The sequence below is a fragment of the Babylonia areolata genome, chromosome 30 (assembly GCF_041734735.1).
Source record: "Babylonia areolata isolate BAREFJ2019XMU chromosome 30, ASM4173473v1, whole genome shotgun sequence".
NCBI classification, from domain to species: Eukaryota; Metazoa; Mollusca; class Gastropoda; order Neogastropoda; family Buccinidae; genus Babylonia; species Babylonia areolata.
In genome coordinates this window covers 14,178,870-14,202,460 of record NC_134905.1, presented here as the reverse complement: position 1 = coordinate 14,202,460, position 23,591 = coordinate 14,178,870, and the positions used below count along the sequence as shown (strand labels likewise).

General features: G+C 39.1%; 2 protein-coding genes across 2 annotated transcripts in view; one reads left to right on the top strand and one right to left on the bottom strand.

Annotated features, from left to right (window-relative positions):
• LOC143275255 (anosmin-1-like) overlaps nt 1-13,366 on the bottom strand; it is a 99,985-nt gene extending 86,619 nt beyond the window's left edge. The window contains exon 1 of the mRNA XM_076579231.1: nt 13,129-13,366. The gene's annotated coding sequence lies outside the window, so the exon portion shown is untranslated. The remainder of the gene's footprint in view (nt 1-13,128) is intronic.
• Nucleotides 13,367-13,845: 479 nt separating this feature from the next.
• Nucleotides 13,846-23,591, top strand: part of LOC143275526 (uncharacterized) — a 46,726-nt gene continuing 36,980 nt past the window's right edge. The window contains exon 1 of the mRNA XM_076579705.1: nt 13,846-13,915. The gene's annotated coding sequence lies outside the window, so the exon portion shown is untranslated. The remainder of the gene's footprint in view (nt 13,916-23,591) is intronic.

Genomic DNA, 23,591 nt, shown 5'->3' with positions numbered 1-23,591 from the left:
TGTGGTGAGGTACTGTACCGGATTGGATTGGATCAGGCTGGGTTAGATTGCATTGTATTGTATCGTAATGTATTGTGTTGTGTTGCAATGTGCTGCGTTGCGTTGAATTGTATTGTATTATATTGTATTGTATTGTACTGTACTGTATCGTAATATATTGAATTGTGTTGTATTGCATTGGATTGTATTGTACTATATCGTAATGTATTGAATTGTGTTGCAATGTGTTGTGTTGTAATGTGCTGCGTTGCGTTGTATTGTATTGTACTGTATCGTAATGTATTGAATTGTGTTGCAATGTGTTGTGTTGTAATGTGCTGCGTTGCGTTGCGTTGCGTTGCGTTGCATTGTATTGTATTGTATTGTATTGTATTGTACTGTATCGTAATGTATTGAATTGTGTTGCACTGTGTTGTGTTGTAATGTGCTGCGTTGCGTTGCGTTGTATTGTATTGTATTGTATTGCATTGTATTGTATTGTATTGTATTGTACTGTACTGCCTTACTTTTTGTCACAGCAGATTTCTCTGTGTGAAACTCGGGCTGCTCTCCTTGCGGAGAGCGTGTCCCTAGAGTACATCACCACCCTTATATTTTTTTATCATCATCATTTCTATCTGTCTGTAAATTCATAAGTTTTACTATCAAAGTGGGATTTTACTATAATATGATTTTGCTAATTTTGCCAGGGACAACCCCTTTTCGTTGACGTGGGTTCTTATACGTGCATCAATTTAGAACAAAGATCATATATTTTGAAAGCAGATGTCATGCAGCGTATATGGACCAGTCCGCATGCACTGACGCCTCCTTGAAACTGAAACCGAAAGCGAAAGTTCACAAACTGAAACCGAAAGTGAAAGTTCACAAAGGACCTCAGTTTATTGTCCTAAAGACCAGCGGCCAGACCACAAATTACGATGGGGGAGAGAGTAAAAATCACGTTCCGTATCATACCCACGGTCTGTGTAAAGGTTTCTGTGTGAGTTACTGCTTTTGTGGAAGTTTTTGTCTCTCAGTTTTTTGTGTGTGTTGTTTTATGTTTTGTTGTTGATGATGATAGGGCAAAAGTCGATAGATACAAATATAACGTGCACACACTGGGGAGTTACAGTATTGTACTGTTCTGAGTATTAATCATTCCCACATCAAAATGATGTTGGTAGAACAAAGTCTGATGTGTGTTATCGTTTTTGTTGTTTTTGTTTCTTTTTTGTGTTGTTTTTCGTGTTGTTTTTTTTCAGACAAAAGTCTATAGATACAAAAATACAAATTATACAATGTGTACATTGGGGAGTTACAATAATATATTGCTCTGGATATCAATCTTTCCCCATATCGAAATGAACTTGGCAGAACAGAGTTCTGTATAATAGTCTCGATGTTTGTTATCGCTTTTGCTGTTTTTTGTTTCCAGTTAATTTTCTGTTGTTTTATGTTGTCGATGTTGTTTTTTTCTCCAGAGAAAAGTCTATAAATAAAAATACACCGTGTACATTGGGGAGTTACAATATTATATTGCTCTGGATATTAATGTTTCCCCACATGAAAACGATCTAGGCAGAACAGAGTTCTGTATAATGGTCTCGGTGTGTGTTATCGTTGTTGTTGTTGTTTTTGTTTCTTATTTCTGTTGTTTTATGTTGTCGTTGTTTTTTTTCCTCCTGAGAAAGTCTACAAATAAAAATACAACGTGTACATTAGGGGAGTTACAGTATTATATTGCACTGGATATTAATCTTTCCCCACATCAAAATGATCTAGACAGAACACAGTTGTCTGTATTCAGAAATGGTTGAGACATGACAAGGTGTTCTTCTCATATGTGCGTGCGAATGTAGAAAACAGTATGCGTTCGTTATTCAGTAGAATGTGTGTTTTTTTCTTCTTCTTTTTTTTTCAATGAAGAGAATGTTAAACAAGAAAGCAGTGATGGTGTGTGTGTGTGTGTGTGTGTGTGTGTGTGTGTGTGTGTGTGTGTGTGTGTGTGTGTGTGTGTGTGTGTGTGTCTGTGTCTGTGTGTGTGTCTGTGTCTGTGTGTGTGTGTGTGTGAGACACAGACAATGGGCCATTCACGCGGAGAGCTTGTTTTCATGAATTTTAATTGCTGTGTAATTTTAGGCTGGCTGACAGCTGGACAATTAACAATCGGGTTATTATCGCAGAGCCGGAAACGCAAACCGTGCAACATGTCAGCTGTGCTGATTGATAGACTGAGTTTACGCGTGAAAGCGTGTTCCCTTTCCTAATTTACTTGGTTTTTGTTGTCCTTTTTTCTTTCTTTTCTCACTTCAGTTTCTTTTGAAACAAATTTTCTTTGTCTTCTTTCCTCCTCTGCATCCTTCCCCCTTTTCACTCTTCCCCATATTCTTTTTTTGATATTTCGTCCTCTTTTCTATTATTTTCTTTCTGTGATAACATGTTCCCAGTTGCTTTCGCCATTTTTCCTGAAAACGGAAATAAACATTAAAATGTGTTCTGTTATCCCCAAGCCACATGTTTCCCTGCAGTCTGTCGTCACGGGATACTTTTTATGAACTGGCTTACGAAATTATGAAACCAAATGGAGGACAGTGAGAAACAGAAGCGGTGATCCTACACAGCCTTGTCTAACCCCAGTCATCACTTCAAACACCTCTGACATCATTATATCGTAGATGAACTCTGATAAGCAAATATCTACAAGCAGATTTTTACAAAACAGGTATGGCTTTGTCCATGTATTTTTATGTTGCAGGAGGATCTAGATTTACTGTTTACCCAGCTGAACGCCTTTTCCTAGTCAATAAAACGAATGTATTACACGACAGTCTGACACTGCTTTCTTCAATAATGATTCCAAAGAGGAAACCGTGAGTGGGTGGATCATCGTGCTTTACAGTTCTTGTAAGACACACGCTTTACAACGCCTTCTTTACTATTGTTTGTGCGGAAATTTTCTTTTCATTGTGATTTTTTCTTAGTGTTCGTCTAGTTCATTCTTTATTTGAGAAATTATTTTCGGTACACACAATATAAATGAAATGTCTTGTTTTTCAACAACGTCATAAAAAGAAACACAATAAAAACTCACAGGATAGAGGAAATGTTCACACGCACGCACACACACACACACACACACACACACACACACACACACAGAGTCTCTCTCTCTCTCTCTCTAACACACACACACACACACACACACACAAAGCGAACGCTAATGATAAACAATCATGTACACAAACACACACACACACACACACATACACACACACACACACACACATACAGACAGACAGACAGACACGCCCACACATAGACACGCACGCACACGCACACACAGAGACACAGATACAAACACACACACAGACACAAACACACACGCGATTACAAAAAAACAACAACAAAAAACACCACGAATTACACTCCTCAAATACATTACCATGTGATCTAGTGAAACTGAACAATAATTGACTCCCTTTCCTCACTCCCAATACCAATGTCTCTCCCAAAACCCATCCACACACTCCCTCCCCCTTAAGAAAGAAAGAAAGAGGGAGAGAGAGAGAGAGAGAAAGAGAGAGACAGAGAGAGAGACAGAGAGACAGACAAAAAGGGACAGAAACAGACAGAGAGAGACAGAGAAACAGAGACAAAAACAGACAGAGAGACAGAGACAGAAACAGAGAGACAGAGAGAGAGAGAGAGAGGACAGAAACAGAGAGAGACAGAGAAACAGAGACAGAAACAGACAGAGAGAGAGACAAGACAGAGAAACAGAGACAGAAACAGACAGAGAGACAGAGACAGACAGAAACAGACAGAGACAGACACAGAGAGAAAGAGACAGACAGAGACAGAGAAACAGAGACAGAAACAGACAGGCAGACGGAGAAACAGAGACAGAAACAGACAGACAGAGAGAGAGAGAGACAGACAGACAGACAGACAGAAACAGACATAGAGACAGAGACAGACAGAGAGACAGAGACAGAAACAGAGACGGAGACAAAGACAGACAGAGAGATAGAAACAGACACAGACAGACAGAGAGAGACAGACAGACAGACAGACAGACAGACAGAGAGAGAGAGAAACAGAGAGAGAAAGAGAGAAAAACAGAGAGAGAGAGAGAGAGAGAGAGAGAGAGAGAGAGAGAAAACAGAGACAGAAACAGAGACCGAGACACAGAGACTGGAGGGACGAGAAGAACCTTTCAACACATCCGAACGTGAGTTCACAAAGCAGAGTAAATCACACGCCAAATGACCGCACCTCCCTTCCCCCCTCACACACACACACACACACACACACACACACAGCCCTGTCCCCCCAAGAAGTCTCTAAGCGTAAAACCAAGTCTCCACCCAACCAACCATGCCGCCTGCTCCCTGGAGTAGAAAATGTTCCCCCCGTCTGCATGTCCAGGTCCGGGGTCAGCGTTAGTTGCTCTGTGTGACGCACCCTGAATACTTACTTGCTGGACTAGAGCAAGTCAGGGAACTAGGCTACTACTACTACTACTACCACTACTACTAGTAGTAGTAGCTCCCGATAGTTTGGTGGTGGAACCCAGTTTTTTTGTTTTGTTTTAGTTTTTGACTCACTTGTGTAAACAAAGTGAGTCTATGTTTTAACCCGGTGTTCGGTTGTCTGTGTGTGTGTGTGTGTGTGTGTGTGTGTGTGTGTGTGTGTGTCTGTGTCTGTGTGTGTGTGTGTCCGTGGTAAACTTTAACATTGACATTTTCTCTGCAAATACTTTGTCAGTTGACACCAAATTAGGCATAAAAATAGGAAAAATTCAATTCTTTCCAGTCCTCTTGTTTAAAACAATATTGCACCTCTGGGATAGGCACAAAAATTTTTTTTAAAGAAGCCGAATTATATGCAAACTGCATTTACTGTTATATTTATATTTTTGTATTCTCTAAACTTGGCACTTTGATCTGATATTCTGACCCAACAACAAGAGCAGTCATTATTATCATTTTTTGTTCAAACAGGGACTTCTTTTGCTAAGCATGGAAGTTTTATTTATTTTGCAAACGTTTTGGTGCAGATAGTAAAAAAGGGAAATTACTCTGTAATTAATGCTAGGGGACTTAATCTGCTTTAAACTGATCTTTCTCATCTTAAACATTACATTTTGAAATTATACTCAGTACATAAAAAGCTTGGATTTTTTTTTTTTAAGTGTATCACAAGTGAGTCTTGAAGGCCTTGCCTCTCTTGTTCGTTTTGTTTTGTTCACCGTGAATGAAACTGGCATCCAGCTGCATGGAGGGATGCAGAAAGGACAGCCCCGAGTCGATCGTTCGTTTATTTATTTATAGTCTGTTCATTTAAGATGATGATATTTTTCTCTTTTTTAATATATTTTTTGTGCCCATCCCAGAGGTGCAATATTGTTTTAAACAAGATGACTGGAAAGAACTGAATTTTTCCTATTTTTATGCCAAATGTGGTGTCAACTGACAAAGTATTTGCAGAGAAAATGGCAATGTTAAAGTTTACCACGGACAGACACACACACAGACACACACACACACACAGACAACCGAACACCGGGTTAAAGCATAGACTCACTTTGTTTACACAAGTGAGTCAATAAATGATATTACTATTATTTGGATTATTATCATTTCTGCCATAATGATGATTGTTATTATTAATTAGAAATCGACATTTCTGTATTATTCGAATGAAAAGGGGGGCGGTTGAGGTGGAGGGGAGGGGGGGGGAGGCAAGGGGGAGGGGACTAAGAAAGAGACAGAGACATAGAGAAAGAGAGAGACAGGGAGAGAGGGAGAGACAGAGAGGGAGAGAGAACAGAATGTGGAAAAGAGAGTACAAAATGTAAAACGGAGAGGGTGAGTGTCAGTGACTGGAGAAAGAAAAAAATCATAATATTGGAAGGGTGTGTGTGAGAGGCTGGACGGGGGAAGCGGGATTAGGACACACACACAAAAATCAATAATCAAATATTGTATGTACTACTTCTGTAGATTATAATTTGAAAAGCGGTTCATGTGGGGACCTACAATGAACAACCAACTGGACTATTTAACGCATAACTAGCTAACTTTAATAAAGAACAGTTTGAAATATATAACTTTCCCCCGAAAATGTTAACATTTGAAACTGGTAACACGTGTTCCGTAATTTCTGAAGGCAAAAAAGGTTTCATTACTAAACAACGGGTTAAAACGGACTCTACCGTTAAACGTCCCTTGCAAATGCATTCAATATTTTCACAATATTTTGTGTATGGGGCATTTAGTCGAGTTCGGTGGAGAAACGTCGTTGATGGCCTGTTCTCCACATGGAAACGGTGGGCCTGAACTAGTAAATAAGTACTGTGAAATGAACTCAACATGGACGGTTCACAACAAAATAAGGACCGCTTGGGAAACTTTGTGCAGTTTTCTTCGCAGGAGCAAGGTGAAACGATTGCTGAAGTTCCGGTGTAGAAGCTTATTCTTACCCCCCCCCCACCCCCCCCCACCCCCTCTCCACTCCGTCCCCGGCTGTATTCTTTTTTTTTTTTTTTTTAACCCCGCGGTAAAATCTGGCTCGCCAGTACTTACTCCTGGGGTCCTTTTACACTAGCCTGGAATGACTTGGGCACCTTCAAGAGACAGCCACAGACTATCTTTATACAGCAGTTTTCATGGTTGTCTGGAACGAGGAAAGAATCTTGGTGTATTATTCACCAGTGTGTGTGTGTGTGTGTGTGTGTGTGTGTGTGTGTGCTGTGTGTGTGTGTGTGTGTGTGTGTGTGTGTGTGTGCTCTTTAGCAAGGTTCGGATGTCCATTTTGTCCCGATTATATTGAAAATTAAGACTACTTCCTGTTTGTGTACTCTTTGTATAGTATACTCTTGAAATCAGTAAATGTACTCAGATTAAAATAACAATTAATCCACGAAAAGATGAAAATGGGCTGACCTTTCCAAATATATTGTATATATATATATATATATATATATATATATATATGTATATATGTATATATATATATATACACATCTATATATCTATATATGTAGATATAATATGTATATAATATATATATATATATAATTTATACAAACACACACACACACACACACACACACACACACACACATATATATATATATATATATATATATATGTGTGTGTGTGTGTGTGTGTGTGTGTGTGTGTGTTATTCTCCCCTGTGCTCATGTCATTATGTCAGGTTTTTATCGTTCCATTTGTATATGATTGGGGCGATGGCCTATATTAATGAAAACAGTTTCCCTCTCTCTCTTCCCCCACCCCCCTGTGTGTGTGTGTGTGTGTGTGTGTGTGTGTGTGTGTGTGTGTGTGTGTGTGTGTGTGTCTGTGTCTGTGTGTGTGGCTCTGTATGTCAGTATATATCTTTCTATCATTTATATGAAGTTTAACTTTTACATGCCAGAACTTGTTTGGTTTTTTTTCCATTGCATGCTTTATTTTCAATGTTCCTGGTATTATGCATTATATTTTATTTGTATTGAACATACTCAGAAGAGTCAGGCCAACAGCAAAGTGCGGGCTGTATTATCAATGGTTTCTCCATTGCAATGAGAAATCACTTATAGCTTGGTCTTTTGTGAAGCACTGTGACTCTCAAACTAGGAGGCAAAATTGCACTGGCTCTTAGCGCTGCAGCCTTGGGGGCTAGTTGACCTTTGGGAACCATCCCAACGCCGACTGTCCCCAAACCCTATTGGCCGAGAGAGTGGGGATGTAACTTGGGCACTATTCAATTTCTAGCCCAGATAGTCGGGACAGCAGTTACCTCCTCTGCTGCTCTGATGGTCACAATCGGGCACAACTATCATACTCACAGCCTGTCTATATTTAATCTGTGTGCTCTCTATTGTCTGTCTGTCTGTCTGTCTGTCTGTCTGTCTCTCTCTCTTCATCTCCAGTCCACTCTTTCTCATTGGCATATTTCATTTGCTCAATCATCACCATTTCCAATGTTCCTTGTAGTACGTATTGTTTATTTAATTTCTATTGAACATGCTCACAACCGCACGCTCTCCTTACACCCCCACCCCTTTCACCTCCCTCTTTGTGTTTCGCTCTGTATATCAATTTATCTTTCTGTCAATTATAAGAAATGTAACTCTTACATGCATACTAGAACTTGTTTTTCCATTGTATGTTTCTCAAAGTGTTACGTATTTTGTAACTGTCGTCTGTAATTTGTGTGTCGAGTGCGTGTGGTAGGGTGTGTGTGTGTGTGGGGGGGGGGGAGTTGGGGGGGGATGAGGGGTGGTGGGGTGGTGGTGGTGGTGGTGGTGGAGGGTGTTAAAATTCCGTTTACATGCTTTGGTATTATTTTGCATTAGTTTAAGTATCAGTATTAGTATAGACCCTATATTGGACTGGAAAAAAAGGACACATTTGCTGATCTATCATCCTCTGAAATAAAGAATTACTGATCAATCAATCAATAACTCAATCACTCTTACTCAGTGTGTGTGTGTGTGTGTGTGTGTGTGTGTGTGTGTGTGTGTCTTTGTGTGTGTCTTTGTGTGTGCATGTAACGGAATGTTGCCAAAGTTTCCCAATTCAATTTCCATCGGTACAATCAAAGTATTTGTGAACATTTGATAGCAAGGAACTTTATAACTCAAACAACAGAACATTACAAATCTACAGATACATGTCTGTGTATCGCTTTTCATCAACATGGAAAATTTCGATCAACACCAGATCAGGTACAAAGTAATTACTCAATTCATTCTTTCAAAAGACAGTTTTGAAAAAAATCAAGGAAACAATATCTTAATCATGTATTTATACGACATGCTTACAACACAACTCTTGGGGAAGAAACATAGTTTCCATTCAGTTTTAGTGGAGAACGAGGGTGTGATAGGATAAAATTGGTGGACAGCTGACCTTCCTTTTTGACTCACTTGTGTAAACAAAGTGAGTCTATGTTTTAACCCGGTGTTCGGTTGTCTGTGTGTGTGTGTGTGTGTGTGTGTGTGTGTGTCCGTGGTAAACTTTAACATTGACATTTTTTTCTGCAAATACTTTGTCAGTTGACACCAAATTAGGCATAAAAATAGGAAATATTCAGTTCTTTCCAGTCATCTTGTTTAAAACAATATTGCACCTCTGGGATGGGCACAAAAAAATAAAAAAATGAAGCCTTTTTTATGCAAACTGCATTTACTGTTATATTTATATTTTTTGTATTCTCTAAACTTGGCACTTTGATCTGATATTCTGACCCAACAACAAGAGCAGTCATTATTATCATTTTTTGTTCAAACAGGAACTTCTTTTGCTAAGCATGGAATTTTTATTTATTTGCAAACGTTTTGGTGCAGATAGTAAAAAAGGGAAATTACTCTGTAATTAATGCTAGGGGACTTAATTTATCACAAGTGATTCTTGAAGGCCTTGCCTCTCTTGTTTTAAAAATAATATTCAGTGGATAGGAAGCCTATTCTATTGTAACATCCAGAGGAAAGCACATCAACATTTTCTAACATTCAAGTGGATAGCAGTCAGCATTTCTAACATTAAATGGACAGCTAATCGACATTTTCAACATTCAGTGGATAGAGAATCAGCATTTTCATCATTCAGTGGGCAACGAATGGACTGTTTCAACATTCTCTGGATAGCAAACTTTCATTTTGTGGATACATGAGATTTCTCACATGCAGTTTAAATCCTACTTTTAACAGTTAAACAAATATATATATATATATATATATATATATATTTCTCTAAATATATGTATGATCTCTCTCTCTCTCTCTCTCTCTCTCTCTCCCCACACACACACACACATCTATCTATCTATCTACACACACACACACACATACATACATACATGTACATATATATATATATATATATATATATATACCCCTTACAAACCATCTACATTTTACACAGTGACAGCCGTCGATGACATACAATTCTAACACGGCCCTGATAACATTAACTCAAAATGTCGCAGACAACTACCTGTCACACACGCGGGGGTTTAAGTAAATTACAACAGTAACAGATTTGCGGCCTTGGCCTAAACTAAAGGTTTGACCTGCTACGTAGAATAAGAATGTTTTGTGTTTTTTTAATTTTTATTTTTCGTGCTTCTTTTTTATTGCTTGGTTATTTTCCCTTGTTCGGTGTTTCGTGTTTTGTGTGTGTGTGTTTTGTTTTGTTTTGTTTTGTTTTGTAGTTGTTGTTAGTTTGGATTATATATAGGGCAACAAGGGTTCAAGAGTGGGAGAGATTAAACAGACAGGCAGATGCGCGCACACACACACACACACACACACACACACAGAAAGAGATAGAGAGACAGACAGACAGACAGTCTAATAAACAGACAGGCAGATGCAGAGAGAGAGAGAGAGACAGACAGACAGACAGACATACACAGAGAGAGAGAGAGAGAGAGAGAGAGGAGATATAAGCCGTTACCCGAATGTCGTGAAAAGATAATAAACATAAGAAAAAGCTGACACATAATATTTTATGGCCCATAATTTATGACAATATAACGTAATGATAATAATAATAATGATAATAAAATTAATAAAAATAATAATGATAATGATGATGAAAATAACAATTATGCACACAGAATTTACATATATCGCCCTTTCTTTATAAGAGCTCAAGGTTCTTTAAAATGAAAGAAAGACTTACAAATTACATGAAATATTCATGACCACTCTTTCCACAAATCCCTCCCTCGCACCCCTCCCCCTCCACCCGCACCCCGGACCCCCAACTCTCTCTCTCTCTCTGTCGCATTCAAACCTTGGAGACGAACGACTGGGGGGAAAAAAAAGACACAGTACCCGCCTGCCACATGGACTTTTTAAGCATATGACAAAGAACCAAAAGTGCCGCTTATCCCTTAGTAGTTTAGTTTTCTTCGATTATGTTTTTCCTTTCTGTTCCATTTTGTTTGTTTTGCACCATTTCTGTTCTGATTTGTACCTACTATGTCACTAGAGCTTTACAGCTAATGACATTAAACATTTCAGTGTTCAGTGATCAGTTCAGTTCGGTGTCTCATTCGTCATGCATCTAAAGTGAGCTGACAGGCATGGTGTAGTGTTGGAGAAGAAAGAAACTGAGAGTGTTCATAGATCACAGGCTTTTAAAAAAACGAGTTTTTAGTGAAGAGCGAAGGGCAGAAATCTAGTGAATTAGATGCGCAATGTGATGAGCATTTAAGTGTTATTCTGTAACGCGATGCGGTGCATTGAAATATGAATTATGCCATACAATGCAATAAAAGTGTACGCTAAAACTGGATTTTATTTTCTACTCTGAGAGGACCTTGAATGATATGATAAAAACACGGATTTCAGAGGTCATTTCAAGAGAATTTGATGCGATGTTTATGAGTACATTAAATCATTTATTCTGTAATGAACGGGTAATTTGTTTCGCCTTATTATCACCATCACCATCATCATCATTACCATCGTCGTCGTCATCCTTGTCATCATCGCCATGATTATCGGTATTGTTATCATAATAATGATGGTGATAACAACATAGTAACTATGACAGTAGTAGTAGCAGCAACAACAGAACAGGTAGCAGAAGTAGTAGAAGTAGTAGTAGTAGTAGAAGTAGATGAAGAAGTAGTAGTAGTAGTAGTAATAAGGCCTAGTGGTCGTAGCAATAAAATGTCGTTTGATAAAAATCCCATTTTTAACCCCCCCCAAAAGACTTTACGCAATCTGTGCTCTAACAGCATATGCACTACAGTACACTACACTACACCCCATTATACCCCCCCCGCCCCCCTGCTCCCCCTCTCCCCCCACACACACTGAACGACAGCAGAATTACAGCTAATAACTTGAGGACTTTTGTAGTAGAAGTTTAATTAATTTCTGATTCCATTCGATTCCCTCACTCCTTTGGGGAAACAAAGGACTGCAGACAACAAAACAACATCGTCAAGTATTCATAAGTTCACGCATAAACTCAAAGTAGACAGCTCATGCACACACTTCGAGTGACATAATTCTAAAGATTCAATTTCCTTGCACCCATGTTGGGGTATGGAGGATTACCAACTGGACAAAACGTCATAACGAACATAAAATAAATATGATAAGCAAACTGTGATAAACTGTGTCAACACTCATGTATCGAATATAACATAGAACTAATTAATTCATGCTCTATTAATAGTTATTACATTAATGTATGCTCTATAAATAATATTTACTACCCAAGTAACCCACTCGTTTCTAAAAGTGCATATTCACGTTAAAAAAATAAAACATAAAATGATCATAAAATTGCGTCGGAATATATTATAAAGGAAGTAACGATAAACCCTCTCTTATAACTGCGGATTCTTTGAATATCGAAGCTGGACTATGCAATCTCTATAAATTCTAAAACTGAAAACAAAATATTAATGCTTCCTCCAATCTGACAAGTCTGTTTCAGTCTTTCAGTCTTCGCACTGAGACTGGTATATTTCAAATCGTTTCATCAAAACCCGATGTGGTTTCGCAAACAACAGAAAGCTGAGACGGCAATGCCCTCGACAAAAAGCAAGAAAAGCAATCACATTTAATCAAATATATATTTTGACCGCACACATGTAACGAGGAAGCATACATTTCCGAAACAGCACTGTTGAATTATTACGGAAGAATGGTGGGGACAAATATAAATTTACGAAGCTCAGCATTATTTTCTTTTTCGTTTTCTTGTTTTAAAAGGAAATACCGAGCAAAACAAAACGTATTCGTTTGTAAATATTCCGACTAAACTATGAACAGGAACAACACGACTGGTAAGAATATTAACCTGAGGTAATATCACTGAAAATATGCACGAAACTTGCTGTTAAAAACAGGTCCTTGAATTTTGGAAACAAAAGTCGGAAATTACCCGAACAAGTTATCATACCAAGTTATACTACGTAAAGAATTTCAAGCATTATGAAACATTGAAATGTTTTAAACCTGGCTAACGTCAGCCCGTAACATACTGTTTAAGGACATATGTTGTTGTTTCTTTTAAAAAAAAACGAACAGCGCAATCACCCCCACTGTAACCAAAATAAATCCCCCCACTGCTGAAAAAATGTCAACCACTCCACTCCAAAGCTCACCTGTAAGTTCAGTCGGACCATACCGCACGAAACACACACACTACCGCCACGCAGACTTCGTCAAAGTTTTCAAGAGTTGGTAAAGCACAGCTCTTGAATCACGGTTGATAAATTCCCATGGAAATGTGAGCCCAGAACAGTCTCCACAAGTCGAAACCCCACTCCAACACCACGTTCTCTCACTCACACGAACACACCACAACTGAAGCATTTAAGGGGACGACCCCACGGCTCGCCTGTGGCCCCATTCGCGGACGACAGACACCTACTACACCCCCTCATTCTCTTTCTCTCCCCCCCCCCCCCTCCTCTCCCTCTTCTCTCTCCCTACCTCTCTGCTCCGGTGTGTTGTGTGGTGTAGTGGAGTGACTGTGGGCCGGCTCAGCGTGTTGACAGAGACACACGCAGCCACGCGCGCGCGCGCGCACACACACACACACACACATACACACGCGAGCGCGCTCGCACACACACACATTATACAGATACACCCATATATACATACAAACACACACACATACACATTCATACACGCACAAACACACATATACACACGCACAAACACACACACACACACACACACACACACACACACACAAACACACACACACTCAACCTTCCCTCACACACACACACAAACACACACAACCTTCCCTCACACACACACACACACACACACACACACACACACTAACCTGGCCTCATTCCGAATGCACTGTCACTGTAGGCGCGCACTGGCAGACAGGAGAGAGGCCCTTAAAGGGAGCGGAGCTTTCATTGAGACCAGGTACGTTGCGCGAAGTTTTAAAGCCATGAGAATGGATCGAGCGAACGTTAATTCAAAACTTCAACACGCGACAGGGCTGAGCTTTACGGCACAGCAAATACTTGTATACCTACTTGTCACGGCCCTAACTCTGTCGCTATGTTTGACAATAATGATAGCAATGGTAATAGAAATAACAATAATAATAACAATGATAATGATGATGATGATGATAATAATAATAATGATGATGATGATGATCAATGAACACTTATTCAGCGGTTTTTGTTTTTTTTTCGTTGTTTTTATTTTTAGAGCCCAAATCGCTTTACGTGTACAAATATTCATTGTAGGTCAGCGACGAAACAATAAAAGATAAATTGATAATCAGTTTGCACACCCACTGCAAATTTTACATTTTACAGACAGATACCATGACTGACACCTTTCCAACTCACTTGTACACACACACACACACACACACACTCAGAGAGAGAGAGACGGAGAGAGAGAGAAGGGGGAGGGAAGGAGGGAGAAAGAGAGATTAATATCAGCTTCACCAGTTTCTGCATGAACTGAATAAATACAACACACACACTGACACACACACACGCACGCACGCACACGTACGCACGCACACACACGCACGCACACACACATACACGCACGCACACACACACACACACACACCTGAGCGCGCGACTGACATCGGGAAGTTAATGCAGGGTAATTCGGGGCAAGAAAGCCAGTCAGGGTCAAACGCCCACTCACAAAATATCGGAGAACATGGTACACAGCGAGTCAATGACACTTTTACCGTTTCCGCTTGGCAGCCGGGAATACACACCTCAACACGGAGGCCACTCAGAAGTCAGCTATGTTTTCCACATGCATTTAAATTGTTTTCAGGTTAATTTTTGTAAAACCCATGCTGATGAAATTTCGATACCAGTGTCTGTTCTTCATTCAAAGCAAATTTCTGTTCTGTTAAAGAAATCTGTCAGTGTTACCAATAATGACAATACTAATAAAGTAAACTGATGTTTTCATATCACCATCGACAAGTGTGTTTATGAAGACAACATGTATGATAGTCGTGTCCGACTATGACCACCAGAACTGCTATCCCGACTATTTGGGTTCAGTAGAATATGATTATAGTGGAGAGTGTCTTGCCCAGGTTACATCCCCACTCTCTCGGCCAAGGGTTGTTTTTTTTTTTTTTTTTTTAGGACAGTCGGCGTTGGGATGGTTCCCAAAGGTCAACTAGCTCCCCAAGACTACAGCACTAAGAGCCAGTGCAATTTTGCCTCCTAATTTCAGTCAAAGCTGTAAATGATTTCTAATTGCATGGAGAAGCAATTGATCATTCAGCTCTCACTTTGCTGTTAGCCCAATTGTAAGCTTATGTCAACACAACACACGGCTAAGACACAGATCACATGAGTTGCTATTATGTTGTACCCTACATTACAAAGGCACAGGCATCAGTTTACCACAGCCTAGTCACTCACAAACACTGTGACATAATATTACGTAGAGTTATGCATGCGTGTGAATGACTGGTGTGACAGCTTTTGATGCGTCTGCTGACAAGTGTTAGCGCTCTATAATGTATTATTAATATTATTGTTGTTGTGATGATGATGATGATGATATTGATGATATCTGGCAGTTCAGCCTCAGTTTCAGTCTTTTAAAGAGGCGTCGCTGCGTACGGACAAATCCATATATGCCACACCACATCCACTATGCGCTGAGATGCCTGATCAGCAGCATAACCCAACGCGCTTAGTCAGGCCTGGATTGCATGCACGTAATGTTTGTGTACCTATCCCAGTAGATTTCTTCTTCAGAATTTTGCCTCCGGAGGACAACGCTTCGTTGCCATTGGTTCTTTTTCAGTGCGCCAAGTGTGTGCTGCACACCGGACCTCGGTTTATCGTCACATCTGAACGAATAGACACTCAGTTCGATTTTCCAGTCAAACATGGGGAGAAAGGGACGAGAGTGGCGGGATTCGAACCCAGACCCTCACGGACTCTGTATTGGCAGATGAGCGTCTAAACCATTCTGCCACCTTCTTCCTTTCACATTCAGAGCTCTATAATCTATTCTTCTTTTAGTGATGATGATGATGATACTTGGCAGTCATAAAGGCCAGAGCAGGGTTAATGCCAAGATTGATGGTCTGGAGGTAACTCTAGGAAGCGAGAGAATCTGAGCGCGCCATTTCGAATTATGCTCAGCCGCCGATATCTTCTCCCCCTCCACTAGACCTTGAGTGGTGGTCTGGACGCTTATTATTCGGATGAGACGATAAACCGAGGTCCCGTGTGCAGCATGCACTTAGCGCACGTAAAAGAACCCACGGCAACAAAAGGGTTGCTCATGGCAAAATTCTGTAGAAAAATCCACGTCGATAGGAAAAACAAATAAAACTGCACGCAGGAAAAAAAAAGGGGGGTGGCGCTGTAGTGTAGCGACGCGCTCTCCCCGGGGAGAGCAGCCCGAATTTCACACAGACAAATCTGTTGTGATAAAAAGAAATACAAATACAAATAGAGGTATCAGCCCTTATTTCTTTATGTAGTTTCAGGCAGTTGTAGAAAAACGTATGTCCATGATTATGACACCACCGCCCTCCTTAAAACTCCAAAAGAACTATTACTAAATATCTTAAAAAGAAAAAAAAGGGGAAAAAAAAGAAAAAGAAAAGAACGTCTCACACCCTTTCACGGTCACCAGGGAAGCGAACTCACACCCACTGTGTTCGAGACTCGACAAAGCAACGAGGCGGGGCCTAATCCTCTCCTTCCGCCGTTTTGGTCTTTCTCAACATTCACACCTGGGTGTAGTCGTTGCAGCAGCAGCAGCAGCAGCTGTAGTAGTAGTAGTAGTAGTAGTAGTTGCAGCAGCAGCAGCGGTGGTGGTAGTAGTAGTAATAGTAGTAGTAGACATGCTACTGCTGCTAGTAGTAGTAGTAGTGATGCTACTGCTGTTAGTAGTAGTAGTAGAAGAGATGCTGCTAGTAGTAGTAGTAGTAGTAGATATACTGCTGCTGCTAGTCGTAGTAGTAGTGATGCTGCTGCTGCTAGTATTAATAGTAGTAGTCGTAGAAGAGATGCTGCTGCTGCTGCTAGTAGTAGCAGAAGTAGTAGTAGTAGATATGCTGCTGCTGCTAGTAGTAGCAGAAGTAGTAGTAGTAGATATGCTGCTGCTGTTAGTAGTAGTAGTAGCAGAGAGAGAATAAAGAGTGGTAACTCTTTCCATTTACAAGGCCCATGAATTCAAGCCCTCATTGCTCTTTCATTAAAGAGGGGAGAGAGAGAGAGAGAGTGTGTGTGTGTGTGTGTGTGTGTGTGTGTGAGCGAGCGTCGAATCTTCTGACCATCTTTATTCCTTTTTCAATCCCTCCCTTTTTTGAGAGAGTGAGGTGTGGGTAGGGTGGGATGGGGGGTAGGTGGGGGGTGGGGGGGTGCAGGGAGGGGTAGTGGGGGTTGGTCGCGGGCAGAGGGGTATGTGAAGAGATCCGGTGAAGACCGGGGTGTGTGTGGGGGAAGGGGAGCTCGAAATCGAGTCGCACTTCCTGTCCTGCGTGCGCAGACGTGGTGTCGTCATCTCCCGTAGAGACCGGAAGTCCGAGGAGAAGCTTTAAAAGATATCCCAGGGGGGAGAAAATGAATAAACGGGGCCTTGAATCGCCCTTCTTTTTTTATGTGGCGAGGGCCACGCTGCGAACCGTGTATCGCGACAAACAATCGGCTATTGTGTCTGCTTGTCAGTGTCGCTCCGTCAGACTGTTTTTGTCCGGGGGTCGGAAACTGTCGGGGGTGCGATGCTCTCTCCCGGCAACTGATATTTGATGGTCGTAATGCGTGGCGGTGAATAGCGGAAATGGGTACTGCCTTGTTCGTATGGTTATGCGGAGAAGGTTTTCGATTTCTTTCTTTCTTTCTTTATTATTTTATTTCCAGCATTTCTTATTCGTGTGTTCTTGTTGTTGTCTGGTTCGTATGGCTTTGACGTTTTCGATTTTATTTGGGGGGACGGGGGTGGGGTGGGCGTGGGGGTTAGGGGGCAGGGGGGGGGAGGTGGAGGCGGTATTTGTTTTTGCTGTTGTTGTTGTTGTGGAGCGTTCATCCATTATTTATGATTATGCGGTTGTTTGTTTATTTTGTTGTTGTTGTTGTTGTTTCTGTGTCATATTTTGTTCTGTTATCTATTCATTCATTCAGGTGTGTGTATGTGTTGTGTGTGTGTGTGTGTGTGTGTGTGTGTGTGTGTGTGTGTGTGTGTGTGTGTGTGAGAATTTGGAATGGTTTATTCACAATCAGGCCACAGCCCCTATTGAAGGGGGTATACGTAAACATAATACAACTCAGCGAAAACACATAAACAAATAAGCATTAATATAGACAACAAACCGTGCATTGTATCCGTGTAAATATATAGACAACAAAAAATACATTATAACTGTTTTACGAAGTAACAATTTCTCTTAATTTGAATGCCTTATATAAGAATACCGAACAATTATGTACGTCACTGATATTAACAAATTCAACTTGAACAGAGAGGGATGCTTGTAGTACTTAGGTTTTATAAACATTTGACGTACGTGTTTTAGTGCTGGGCAGCAAAGAACAAAGTGCACCTCGTTTTCTTGGGCTTCATGACATAAAGGACAGACTAAATCATTTGCACAAAAACTTCTGTATCTAAAGTGATGCTCTGTCAATTCTGATATACCTAGTCTAAATCTTGTCGTTACACGTTTCAGATGCCTGTCTATATCTAACAGCAGATAAGATTTCAAATCAGGTATATTACAGAATGTTCTATACATGTCAAATCTATCACTAGTACAAATGTGACTATACCATGTTTGCCATCTACAATCAATAAGCCTTTGGCGAAAAACAAATATAAAGCTATTAACGCTACCAACACCCTGTTCCATCCACATAAAGCCAAATCCATATTCGAACAGACAAAGACGAACTTTCGTTACCCAGTTATTTTTTCCCTTTCTATCTAAATCATGTAATATCTTATAGGCTTTATATGGTATTCTATTATCCCCAATTTGCAACAGTTTAAGCCAATATCGAATACAATTTACAGCAGAGTTTACATATATTGGGTAGCGATTTGTTTCGCCATAGACTAGATCATTCGGTGTTCGCATATCAGCTCCTAAAAATTTCTTCAAAGCCAATAAATGGACAGACTCACAATGTAAAACAGCATTATCTAGACCCCATATCTCATATCCATATTGTACTATAGGTTGTATTTGACAATCAAACAGCTTAATAAACAAGTGGAATGAATTATTGTTCAAAGTATATAACCTTTTCATAACACGGATCAAAGCATTTTTTGCTTTACTTTCTAGTTCCTTGCATGCAGAAACAAAACTCAAACGGGTAGAAAACAGGATTCCTAGATACTTATAAACGTTAACAACAGGCATCGTCTCACCATCATAAAACCACCGTTCTCTTACACTTAAATATCCACCCTTCCGAAATACAATAATATTGCTTTTAGACATATTTACTTTTAACTGTAGAGATGCAGCTGCACGCTGTAGACTATTCAGTTGTGTTTGTAATCCTACAACAGTCTCTGAAATCAAAACAACATCATCAGCCAACGAAAGAATAAACAATTCAAATGCATCAAGTGAACACATGGCACCATGCCTACCATTATTAATTACCTCTATTGCTAGTTCATTTATAAACAAAGAAAAAAGAATTGGGCTACATGCATCATCTTGTGTGACTCCACATGTACATGAAATGTAATCGGTCAATCTAGCGTCACACCGTACTCTTGCTTTGACAACATCATACATACTTCTAACGCATCTATACAGTTTACCTGTTATACCATTTTTTAAAGAGAACTTGCCAGAGGAGGTTTCTGTTTATGGAATCAAAAGCCTTTTCAAAGTCTATAAACGCTACATATAGTTTACGATTGAATGAAAATTGTTTTTGAACAAGGGCTAACAAAGTGAACATGTGGTCGACTGTAGAGTATCCCCTTTTAAACCCAGCTTGAAAATCACCTGTGATATCATTTTCTTCCACCCACTCCTGAGAGAGAGAGAGAGAGACGCTTTGACGCTTTGATGTTTTACTGTCATTGACTGTACAGTCCTTGTGACAGGGGGGAACAATACATTATCAGGAAACACAAGATCAAACAAGGAAACATAACATAAATCAACATTCTCATAACACATACAAATAATGTATATACCGACAATGGGACAACATAAATCAACTGATCACTTCGGTCACCTCGACCATCCAAAATGAATAAATATTTTTGTATACAATCATGCACACAATCATGTGTATCTATCAAATTATCATCAAATAATATGTCCTATAATAGTTTTTTTTCCCCATAAGTGAATACATGAATTTTGCTTTACTCATATTTGTACATCTAAACTTCTGTTTATTATTTTCTTTCGAAAATCCCATACTTCTGAAATATATTTAGCAAATGATTTTATGATGTCTTCATCATTCGATCTGAGCAGCATTGTCATATCTTCTCTTCTTACTACATCCTTTTCAAAAAGAATACATTTTTTACGAATAAAATCATAAGATTTGCACTGAAACACAAAATGGTTTTCATCATCAGTAGCTGAGTTACATATTGGACAGGGAGGCTGTGTTACTGTGCCAGTTTCAAACCATCTTTTATTGGCATTAAAGCCAAGTGTTCTTAGTCTAAATTTAGCTAGGTTTGTTCTGTGCCACCTGTTTGATATTATCATAATAAATTTTTCTGTTTGGAATATACTTTTGAATGAAAAGAACCAAGTATATTTTTCTTTGCATTCAATTTGTGCATGCCAGTTTTGTTTGTATGATGCAATCAGTCTATCTTTAAGTTCAGAAATAAATCCATTTTCATACCCTACGCCCTGGCACAACCACACAATTCCAAATCCATTTTCTATTAATGCCTTCTTAACAAAGTATGCCCAGTTTTGCTTCCCTGCTTCCTCTTGTACCAACATCATTTCATAGGCTTGTCTACATAGCCTTGATACTGGTAAACGTGTTACCTTAATCCAGTATTTAATACATTTTACAAATGTTCTTAAATGAAGTGGGTATCTGCCTGTCTCCCCGTATAGAATTTTATTTGATGAATGAAGTGGAGCACCAAGGAAACGCTTAATAGCAAATGTGTGTACTTTTTCTATATCCTTATTGTTGTTAAGACCCCAAACTTCTGCCCCGTAAGTCAGCATAGGCTCAATCTGCGTATCAAATAATTTCCAAAATATACAAAGATCAATGCAATTTAACTTTCTAAGCGATCTGATTATTTCTATGACACCCTTCTTCCCTTTTCTATATGATTCCTCCCAAGCATGCTTCAAACTTAGTTTCGTTGTAAAATAAAGTCCTAAGTATTTGTAAGAGTTTGTTACCTTTACATCTACATTTCCATAAAACCATTTTTCATAAGCACATAGATGCCCTCCCATTCGGAATACCATTACATTTGTTTTATCTAGATTAACTGACAGGCACAATCGATCAGCTTGCTGTTTTAACACATTTAGTTGATTTTGTAATCCAGTGACTGTATCTGATAGAAGAATAACATCATCTGCAAATAATAATAGAAAAATTTCTATTGCTCCTGGGATCATTTGAATGCCATGTTTACCTTTCTGTGACAGTTCCACTGCTAATTCGTTTATAAAAAATGAAAACATCAGGGGACTAAGCAGACAACCTTGTTTTACTCCACGTGGGCATTCAAAATAATCAGTATAAGTACCTTTATCACGTACACAAGCCAATACTGAATCATACACACTTCTAACAGCTTTATACAATTTCCCATTAATGCCATTTTTTACGTAATACATCCCACAATACATTTCTATTTACCGAATCAAAAGCCTTCCTGAAATCAACAAATGCTACATACAGTTTAGTGTTTTTCAGTAAGTATTTTTGTACTAATGCATATAGAGTAAATATATGGTCTACAGTGCTATACCCCGCCCTAAAACCTGCTTGTTCCTCGATTATCTTTTCTTCCCTTTCTGCCCATTTTGTTAATCTGTTTAAAATATGAGTGTATACCTTACTAATTATACTTGTGAGAGCTACTCCTCTATAATTATCAGGATTGTCAGTATCTCCCTTTTTATGTATCGGGACTATGACAGATTTTGCCCACTCTGCAGGAAAAGACCCATTTTCGAATAACCTGTTGAATAAAACAACCAGAAAATCAATCACAACTGAGTTGGCATGAGTAAGCATTTCACTGACTATCCTATCTGGTCCGGCACTTTTACCTGCCTTTAGATGTTTTATACTGGCAATGACCTCTTCTCTAGATATTTGACTGTCAGAGAGAGGCTCTGACTCTGAATAGTTATTTTCATCTGCTACAGTTTCCTCCCGAGCCATATTTTCAAATGAATTAAAGACAGCAAAAAAGTGATTGTACCATTGCTGCAAACTAATTTCTGTGTATACAAAAGCTTTTCTGTTTACTGATTTAACTGTTGACCAGAATGATTTTGGGTCTTTGATAGAATCTTTTAGCTCTTGTAACTTTTTTCTTCATATTCACGTTTCTTTGATCTTCTTAAAGTGATATATTCTGTCCTTGCCTTTACATAATTTTCTCTGTGTTCATTTTGATTTATTTTAGTTTTACATCTTTGAAATCTTTTAAGAAGTGTTTTGACAACCCCTTTCTTCTGTTTACATTCATTATCAAACCAGTTGTTAAACTGCTTCTTTCCTTTTCCCACTACACGAACCATACATGCTGCAGCCCCATATAATGCACCAACAAAAATGTCTATACACTTATCTATATCAACATCTAACATCTGGTATGCTTTAGTCATACATTCATTAAATTCCTCAGAATCAAGCTCGTTTTTATATGTGTGTGCATTCTCTTCTGACCAAACTATTCTTTCTTCACTCTGTTGTGTTGATGTGCATGTTTTCTTTTTACCAAAGATATTTTCCCATTCCATTTCAACAGGTAAATGCCAGGAGTTTAAACAATCCCCAACACGCAGATTACAATTCTTGAACAAATTTTCAGAAACAATAAAATAATCAATTACACTGCAACCATGGGTAGACACATATGTGAAATCACCATTCTCATCACCATTAGTACAACCATTCACAATAACCATCTCAAGCAGAAAACAAAAATCAAACAAAGATTTTCCAAAATTATTTACAACTTCATCTTTAGAACAACGTTTATATCTTTCTCCCTCAATGTCATCACAATCAACACCAGGTTCATAATTGTTCATGTCTTCCATCTTAGGCTGTTGACACCCTGTCCTTGAATTCAAGTCACCACAAACCATGAAGTAAACATTATCTCTCTGATTAGTTTGCAGCAAACATTCTTCTAAGATCAGTATACCATCTTTTAAATCAGTTAAATTGTACAATGGACTACCTTCTGGGGCAACATAACATGCTATCACTATTACATCTTTATCTACATTAAAAACACACTTATCAATTTTAACTGCAACAGCATTGTTAATATCCAGTTTTATTTCTTTTACAAACTTCTGCAAACACCTTCTGACCAACAACAGCACACCTCCAGAAAGTTTTTTTGCAGGGGCACTGATTTTAACATATTC